The sequence below is a fragment of the Arachis hypogaea genome, chromosome 7 (assembly GCF_003086295.3).
Source record: "Arachis hypogaea cultivar Tifrunner chromosome 7, arahy.Tifrunner.gnm2.J5K5, whole genome shotgun sequence".
Classification (NCBI taxonomy): domain Eukaryota; kingdom Viridiplantae; phylum Streptophyta; class Magnoliopsida; order Fabales; family Fabaceae; genus Arachis; species Arachis hypogaea.
The window spans coordinates 47,417,660-47,427,607 of record NC_092042.1 but is presented as its reverse complement, the minus strand read 5'-3'; the positions used below and the strand labels follow the sequence as shown (position 1 = coordinate 47,427,607).

At 33.3% G+C, this 9,948-nt stretch overlaps 1 long non-coding RNA gene across 3 annotated transcripts; it reads right to left on the bottom strand.

The window, feature by feature from the left end:
* Positions 1-1,020: 1,020 nt before the first annotated feature.
* LOC112703009 (uncharacterized) lies at positions 1,021-4,986 on the bottom strand. 3 transcript variants are annotated; one of them, XR_011863987.1, is made up of 9 exons: positions 4,225-4,986; positions 3,907-3,927; positions 3,370-3,443; positions 3,152-3,287; positions 2,924-3,057; positions 2,590-2,774; positions 2,457-2,512; positions 2,271-2,345; positions 1,021-1,690 (listed from the first exon to the last, which is right to left on the bottom strand). It is a non-coding gene; the product is annotated as an uncharacterized lncRNA (long non-coding RNA). The 3 variants fall into 3 exon arrangements; XR_003154443.3 differs by having other exon boundaries at positions 2,590-2,798; positions 4,225-4,946; XR_003154446.3 differs by having other exon boundaries at positions 2,271-2,318; positions 2,590-2,798; positions 4,225-4,946.
* Between the last annotated feature and the right edge of the window lie 4,962 nt (positions 4,987-9,948).

Below are 9,948 nucleotides of genomic sequence, written 5' to 3'. Positions count from 1 at the left end.
GAAGAAAAATTTTTGAAAGATTTTTGAAAACTTTTTGAAAAGAAAATAAAGGTTGAAACAAGAAAATTACCTAATCTGAGCAACAAGATGAACCGTCAGTTGTCCAAACTCGAATAATCCCCGGCAACGGCGCCAAAAACTTGGTGCACGAAATTGTGATCTCAATGGCTCCAACAACTTGGTATGCACAATTGTAATCTCAACTCTTTTTCACAACTTCGCACAACTAACCAGCAAGTGCACTGGGTCGTCCAAGTAATAAATCTTACGTGAGTAAGGGTCGATCCCACGGAGATTGTCGGCTTGAAGCAAACTATGGTCATCTTGTAAATCTCAGTCATGTGGATTCAAATGGTTATGAAGTTTTGATAATTAAAATATAAATAAACATAAAATAAAGATAGAGATACTTATGTAAGTCATTGGTGGGAATTTCAGATAAGCGTATGGAGATGCGTTGTTTCTTCTGAATCTCTGCTTTCCTATTGCCTTCATCCAATCCTTCATACTCCTTTCTATGACAAGTTGTATGTAGGGGGATCACCGTTGTCAATGGCTACTGTCCATCCTCTCAGTGAAAATGGTCCAGGTACAAGTTACATAGGGCTAATCATCTGTCGGTTCTCACTTGTGTCGGAATAAGATCAAATGATCCTTTTGTGTCTATCACTATGCCCAACAGTCATGAGTTTGAAGCTCGTCATAATCATCCCATCCCTGATCCTACTCGGAATACCACAGACAAGGTTTAGACTTTTCGGATCTCAAGAATGCTGCCAATTGATTCTAGCTTATACCACGAAGACTCTGATCTCAAGGAATTGAAGGCTCTGTTGTCAGGAGAGGCAATCAAACGCATGGACCAGGAGTCCAAGAGATACACACTCTAGCTTTCGCAGGTAGAACGGAAGTGTTTGTCAGGCACGCGTTCATAAGTGAGAATGGTGATAAGTGTCACGGATCATCACATTCGTCAGGTTGAAGTGCGAGTGAACATCTTAGAATAAGAATAAGCTTGAATTGAATAGAAAACAGTAGTAATTGCATTAATACTCGAGGAACAACAGAGCTCCACACCTTAATCTATGGTGTGTAGAAACTCCACCGTTGAAAATACATAAGTGATTATGGTCCAGGCATGGCTGAGAGGCCTGCCTCCAAAATGTGATCAAAAGATCAAAAGATAATCCAAAGATCCCAGCATCCAAGATGTCTAATACAATAGTAAAAAGTTCTATTTATACTAAACTAGTTACTAGGGTTACAGAATTAAGTAAATGATGCAGAAATCTACTTCCGGGCCCACTTGGTGTGTGCTTGTGCTGAGCATTGAAGCTTTCACGTGTAGAGGCCTTCTTTGGAGTTAAACGCCAGTTTGTAACTTGTTTCTGGCGTTTGACTCTAGCTTGCAACTTGTTTCTAGCGTTTAACGCCAGAATAGGGCAAAAAGCTTGCGTTGAACACCAGTTTGCATCGTCTAAACGCGGGCAAAGTATAAACTATTATATATTGCTAGAAAGCCCTGGATGTCTATTTTCCAACGCAATTGAGAGTGCACCATTTGAGTTTCTATAGCTCCAAAAATTACATTTCAAGTGCGAGGAGGTCAGAATCCAACAGCATCAGCAGTCCTTCTTCAGCCTCTGAATCAGATTTTTGCTCAGGTCCCTCAATTTCAGCCAGAAAATACCTGAAATCACAAAAAAACACACAAACTTATAGTAAAGTCCAGAAATGTGAATTTTTCTTAAAAACTAATAAAAATATACTAAAAAGTAGCTAGATCCTACTAAAAACTATCTAAAAACAATGCCAAAAAGCGTATAAATTATCCGCTCATCAATATTTATCTCCATGCAATTTCAAGAGCTTGGAATATAATCTGGACAAAGCAATTCATGAAGTCTCAAGCAGAGCAAGTTGGATGATCAAATAATCAAATATGAGAAGTAAAGAACCAAAAGAAATTTGATGCTATGATGAAATGGTTTAAGGCAATTATTTATATACTATAAGATGTACCCATGTATGAGTCAAAATAGACAATGATTATTGAAGATTAGAGAAGGTGTGATAGATCATCATAACTGATAGATTGAAAGAATTTTGCAAGCTACATAGAGAAGGAAAACTTTAGCTTGTAAAGAAAAGTATAAAAGAACTGATAAACAATTGTTGAAATATGAACTCTTGAACATAGAAAGCATCCAAATAAATCTAGCACAATGAAAAATCTTATAACACCTTTAATCAAAATGGGAATAGCTTACTCTGTCGAAAGCAAGCACCATTTAGAGCTGGCTGTATTGTTGCACGTGCTTGATAAATCAAGAGGAATTTTGTTCCTACCCATGGTTAATAATAATAATAATAATAATAATAATAATAATAATAATAATAATAATAGAAAGCAAAGATTTTTACGATATAATTAGCAACTCATTATAATCAGGTACCTTTTGTTTTCTATTAATGATGTAAGTGCAGAATGCATCTACATCTCCTTCTAAGCCTGCATTTAGAAGACAACTCACTTTAACATCATAGATATAGAGATTGTAAAAGACATGGCAAAGAAATCTAACATACCAGTTGTTGTACTTTCAAATTTCTTCATGACTGATGCTGTCAAATTATTAAAAATTGTCTGACATCTGAAGCAACTTGTTAGGGGGTAGATCTTCTTTTATTAGCATAGCTTAGTAATGAAACATGCTTGTTGCTGCTGCCAGTTGCGGTAGCAGCAATGTTACTGTTATCTCGCTTTGAAGAAGCTGCAGTTGATTTGACAAGTGCAACTGAGATTTAAGATTTAAGATTAGTATACAAATTAAAGTAAGAAGTAAATTGGCATACAAAAAACTATATTATATTATAAGAGTACTAATTAAGATTTAAGATTAGAATAAATTTAAATTAATACCTCCTCATGCTCAATAGTTTCGAACAAGCAAAGCCGGATTGATGTGCAAATTAAAGTAAGAAGTAAATTAACTCATTTTTTTTCTTTCTGCTTAGCTAGCAGGCATTCTATCAAGTCTTTAATCTCAACATTATCTGTCAAATGATGATGTGCAAACATATCTTCAGGCCTTTACCAACATGTGAAAACTGAAAACAATGCAATTATTGGAAAAACAAAGTGCCTTACATTTTGATTCCACTTCAAAATGGATTTGGTCCAACCTATTAGCTAGGACTTGCATATTTGATTTTTATATGCTGTTAAATCTTGATGCAGCTGACTTGTGGTTGATTCATATGTTTCTTCTTTATGTAGACATACCCTGAAATAATAGAAAGAGATCAATAATGAACAGAAAAGTTTCACTAATAGACACTTTTTTATGTGAATTATCAAATACTCACTTAACCTCAACTTTTAATCTTGCAATTTTTTCTTCACATTCTTGCTGAAGCTTGTTCATAGCCTTTTTATGTTCCTGCTCCGAGAAAATAACTAAGAGGTGACGAGTGTATAATCAAAATGTGAAGGAAATTTAATTAAATTTTCATCCTCAAATTGTTGAAGCACCCTTTGTTGCCAGAGATGAGTAGACATAAAATTAGTATAAGAAATAAAAATTAAAAAAATATATATTTTTGAGCTTTTTGTGCTTTAGGATGTGAATGACTGTGTTGCTACTAAATACTTGCAATTATGAACATATATAAAGACAAAAGGATATGCTATAAACATAATTTCACTTGAATGATTGGTGGAGAAAGCATATGAGATGGTAGCCATGGACTTATTAGGAGACAAGGTCATAAAAGAGATCACATGGTATTGTCTTAGAAACCTAATTCACTAAAAACCTCACCACACAACTAAATTAGAAAACTTTCTAAACAACTGAACATAAACAAACCTCATAATCCAAAATACAAAAGAACAAATCATACCTTAATTTCGAGTCTGAGAGGCTGCGAATGTGAGCAGAACAACAAACAAGCAAAATAACAAGTCAATTGACAATTCAATATTAGATTCAATTCGAAGCCAAAATCGCAGGAACTAATAGTGAAAAAACAAAGCAAAACCAAGAGCGTCACCTTTTTAGGTTTACATATACATACATCGATAGATAACAGAAACGATTGACAATCTCAAAATCAGAGAGGCGTAATAGGAATAAGGAAATCAAAATGGAAATGAGTGTTGATTCCAGATCTAAGATGCGTTAGTCCGAGGAAGGGATCAAAGAGGAAGAAGAAGCTAACCATTTTGGTTGTGGAGATTGAAGGAAGAAGGTGGAATCGAGTTAGGACACTCTCCGGATATCAGAATCGGAGTTCCTGAAGAGGTAGCTAGAACAAGCGGCAGGACCCGCCGTAGAAGACGAAGCAGTAGCGACGCCATGCGGATTTGATGCACTCTAGTGAGAGGGACCTGGCCTTACGCTTCCAGCATGGTGGTGCGTGGATGTAGGCTCAGATGTGGCTGAGTCGGCGGTGGTGAAACGAGTAGCTGGAGGTGCAGCATCACAGCGTTTCTCATCCATTAAAATCGAGAAATTCTGTTTAGAGTTTGATTTGGGGGTTTCACTATTCTATTTGTTTAGGTGTGTTTGCGGGAATGGAAATTTTAATCCTGTAAAAATAGTGAGAGTTCTATGTAGGGGAGTTTAATAAATTGGCAAAATGAATTGTTATGGAGGTTGTCAGAAACCTCCTTTAAAGAACTCCCACAAATAAACAAAATTGTTGTAGTGGGAAAAGTAGTGGGACATTTATACAACTAACTTGTTTTAAAAAAACACAATCTATATATACATGCTTTACTTCACAGCTAAAGAAAATATTCAACACATTTTTATATTTTAAGTGAAGAGGTAGTTAATGGATGCTTCAAAGTTAAAGACTCAGTCCACAAGTATAGATTCGCTACACCCTTATGATACTAAGTGGGCAGACATGAATTCCCAACTTGTTTTCATAATGGTAACCATAAATTCTTTTTTATCCATTTTTATTAAGCAACTCATTTCTATTTCCTAATTAGTTTGGTTGTTTCATTCTTGTTTTTGTGATAGTCTAATGTTGAAGTAAGTCTAATTCTCATAAAAAATTTACAAGAACTAGCTGAGCAACTACAGTTGTTGAACAACAAGGTGGACGAACTATTATCATAAACCAATTAACTCAACGTCTTCTTAATAAATTAATGAACAATAATCAGTTATATTACTTATTTTTTTACAATACATTGTGTAGTGTTTTTCGGTTTCATTTCAAGCAACAAAGAATTTAAGGCTTAGAGAAACAGATCTTGCCATTGCATCATATATTTTTTGTTTTAACACTACAAGAATAATTAGTTTTAGCGACAAATTTTTAGTGGCAATAAAACAATAGCTACTATTTTTTGTAATTTAAGTTATGTTTTTATGGCCATTATATATTTGTCATTAATATTATATATTATAATGGCAATTATTATTATTGCCACTAAAAATATTTAAAAAATTATGTTTTAGTGAAAATTTTTAGTGGCCATAGTATTATGGCTAGTATTATTTTTATTAAAATAACTTTTTTTTAATAATTGTAGGTCAATTGCAAATTTGCAATAAAGGGGAAATACAATCAGCGGGTGTGAGTGCGAGAAAGGGAAGGGAGAGCTCATCGCGGAAACCCTAAGTTCACTGTCATCGTCGCCACCGTCGTTGCCGCCTTAGGTCATTTCCACCCTCCGAATCGGCGCCTCCGTCTCCCCTGACATCTTCCTCCACCTTGTCCCCTTCCGCTTCTCCAATCTCCGCAACCTCTACATCGACAAGCACCTCTCCATTCCCCTTTCCCTCGCTCTTCCCGTTTCCGCCAGAAGGCGCTCTCTAGTCATAAGGTACAAGTTCCTTAATCTTCCTCTCATTTATGTTCTTGTGCTCCAATTTGTGTTATGCTGCAATCTTTTACCATATCTCTTATCAATTTGTGATTTTATCTGAGTTAATTGTTCTTCCAGATTGGATTCTACTTTTCTTAGTTCTCTATTGCATGAACTTATTGCAGGCTAAACCGGTAATTTAGCAATTCAGAAATTCGTTATCAAAATTTTAGGTTTTTCTTCTCTTAGTGATTTAGCAATACTTTATCAGTTTCTGATTCTAATAATTCATTTTTTCACTTTGCCCTTCGATTTTTCAAACTTCCTTCAAATTCATTATAGTTGTGATATTCGCCATCAGTGATGAGCACACCGAGCTCATCAAGGCCTGCAACATCTTCGGCCGTTTCTTCTGATGGCTACTCTTTAGTTGAGGGCAACCAGCATCAATCTCAAGGTTACACTACACACTCTTCATTATCTTTTGAGAAATGTGTTTTTAGACCAAATACTCGTGTACATCACAGGGACACATGCAATAAGAAACCCCTGGGAAATTGTGGAAGTTAAAGCCATTGAGTACTTGCTTTCTTCTTTAAAAAACGTGAGGACTGAAGTGAAGGCCTAAAACCCTGAATCTAAACAAATTAAGCCTTCACTTGTTGCAAGATTTGGCAAGATTCTCTTCCACGGGTAAGCAATCCATGTTTAGTTTCCTTTGAGTAATAGATGAAGTTCACATAAGCTAACAGTAGTTATATTTATATCTTGATATGAGTGGTAAATGTTACAATATATGTCAATACACATTTTGGAGTTTCAGTTTGTGGAGTGTGTAGTGTAGAACAATTAGTTTATGCTAATATATATATTGATCCTAATAGTAGCATTGGTGGTGATGCAGAATAATCTCAATTAATGTTACCTGGTGGTGATGTTGATCTTGATAGAAGCACTCATTAGTTTGACTATGTTTGGTTTTGGTGTGACAAGCAAGGGTGGTGGTGTTGAAGTTCCTGGTAGGATGAGACAGAGAATCAAGGATCCTAGATACTGGAACACTATTAGGAGTTACATTTTCGGCTCCAACACTTGTTCTAATGTTATCAATTGGACCCCTTTGGATTACATGAAGAGGGATATGTCACCAATACAGGTACAATTCATCATTTCATCATTTCATTTATTTCACTCTTGTCAATATTTGTTAGATACAATACTATTTTTTTATGTTTTTACACTTGATCTTTGGTTCACGTGCTAAGTGAAGCTTTTAATAGCTAATTAAAGTTATGAGTGTGAAGTAAAAAGCTAAATTATAAAGTTCATTTATTATTATAACCCAAAGAAGAAGAAGAAGAAGAAGAAGAAGAAGAAAAGAAGAAGAAGAAGAAGAAGAAGAAAGAAGAAGAAGAAGAAGAAGAAGAAGAAGAAGAAGAAGAAGAAGAAGAAGAAAGAAGAAGAAGAAGAAGAAGAAGAAGAAGAAGAAGAAGAAGAAGAAGAAGAAGAAGAAGAAGAAGAAGCTAATTTAAAAAGTTTATGTCTCATCGTCAGGTTTTGCACCTTTCTCCCTCACTCTGTCAATTGTGATAATTTGAGAACAATATTTACTGTAATTCATTACTCAAATGTGAAATGAAAATTTAGTTTATGTTTGTTTTGTTTGGACAGTGAGTTTTCTAAGCACTAGGAGGATGGGAACATGAACTCGATTATTTTAGCCAACTTCTTGAACAAGATATTTTTAACAACTCTGCCTGGAATCAGGTATGTCCCTACCATTGACACATTTTGAAATGAATAGGTCCCTACCTAGTAATATATATCCTTCTTGAACCAAACTTGAATCAATGGAAAGCTTAAAATCACCTTTCAAGGGTGTTTTAAACAACATTCGTGCAAGATATGTTCACTATAAACGTGATTGGTCTTCTGCTATACACTCAAGATTTGGGCAAGTTGATTTCTTAGTTATTTTTTCAGAAAATTATAAATAAATAAATAACTATGTAGTTAATGACCACTTTGCTTTTTATTTTGATTAACTTCAGGATATTGGCTCGAACTACCTATATTTTCTTTGCTTCTGCACTTCCTGTTATTGTATTTGGAGAGCAAATCAGTAGAGACACAGGTACCTACTTCATCTTATTCCCCTGCATGCATGTCTCTCTTATTTATATACCATACAAGATATGCAAATTTATAATCAAGTTTAATTTGAATGTAGATGGAAGTTTGAGTACAGTAGAAACACTGGCTTCTATAGCCATAAGTGGAATCATACATTCAATATTTGGTGGTCAATCTCTTCACATATTTGGAGTTGTTGAGCCAACCATCATCATGTATACTTACTTGAACAACTTTGCCAAAGATAAATATGATTTTGGACAACAACTCTTTTTTGGTTTGCTACATTATGTGTAATTTTTGGCCTCGAGTACTTTATTAAATTATATGAAGAAGGGTTATTGAACACTTTCTAGTTTAGGATTGGTTGTTTACTGTGAATTATGTGAATTATAGGGGTAGTAGTGGTATTTGCAATGATCATGATATAAAATACTCACTTAATTTTGATCATTAGCTATGTGCTAATCATTGATGTAACATAAACTTGTAGTATTTGTGTTGTTTAAATTTGTATTATGCTTTATTACTTTTTAAGAGAAGTATTTGTGTTGTTTAAATTTGTATTATTATGCTTTATTACTTTTCAAGAAAAATTTGTGTATAAATATTTTAAATTTAATAAAATATTTTATTTTGTAATAATTAATTTTAGTATATTCATATTATGTACAATAATAATAATTGTTGCTAAAAATAATTTAAAAAAAGGATAGGATGTTATTTCTAAAAGAGTGAGTATAATTAAAAAAGTCTTAAGATTTTAGCGGCAATAGTAATGGCAACTAAAAGTGAATAATATTATAATTTTAGAATTTTTTTAGTGGCCATATAAATTACCGATAAAATGGGTTTTGGCGGCAATAGTAATGGCCACTAAAAGTGAATGATATTGTAATCTTAGAACTATTTTTGGTGGCCATATAAATTGCCAAGAAAATGGTCGCTGAAAGTTATATACTTTTTACAGCCATTAAAAAGGTCTTTACCGGCAAATATTATAATTGCTGTTAAAACCTTTTAGCGACAAAGCATAAGACGACTAATGTCTATTTGCCGGTAAATGTATTAGCGACTATTTTTATTGTCGCTAAAAGCAAAATAAATAGCAGCTAAAAGTGATTTTTTTTGTAGTGTAATTATGACCCAAAGTACTGTACAATCTTCTTAAGAAGGTATATGGTGATTTTTAAAAAAATGACACAAAATAATGATTTTATTTTTGACAGGGAAAAATTGGTTTCTGATGATCATTGTTTAGGCACAAGAGAAGCCTTGATTACATTAAAACCTGGACAACCTATTGTTGATGATGTATGGTATTTTTTTTTCTTTATTAACATTCATCCAAGATGTACTCAAATTGACTTTATTTTGCGGTAAAATTTATTGAATTATTTATTTTATATAATTTTGGACCTTATAATTTGATATAAGTACAAGTCCTTATCCTTATTGCTTCCATGCTAACTCATAATTATGGCCACAAGTGGTTTCTTCCCACAATATTTGCGGTATGTTTATTCTTTTCGCATTAATATAGGTATGTATGCTCAATTCTAATTGACATGTCTTTTACAGCAAATTACAATGTATCTAAAAAACATTTTCATGGGAACTTGGAATTACATTAAGGCTAATTTTATGAGAGAAGCAGATAATTTTAAAAAGATAAACATGTCTGATAGAAAAATTTACTAATTAAAGTATGGTGCTAACAGTGATTTATTATAACAAATAATCTTATAATCTAATGTCATCTGTTATTGTAGATTTATGTTCCAATTTATATGGATTTTCACTAGTTGTTGATGGTTGCTAACCTATTTGATCAAGAAATTGTATATATTGACTCTAAAAAATCTAAGATATAGAAAAAAGTTAAGGATGACGGCAGTTAATAAAGTGTGGGATATTTAAACAAAACGGATTATATTTGAAAAATAATTTTCATAATATTTGGATTATCATTTATTGTTGATGAT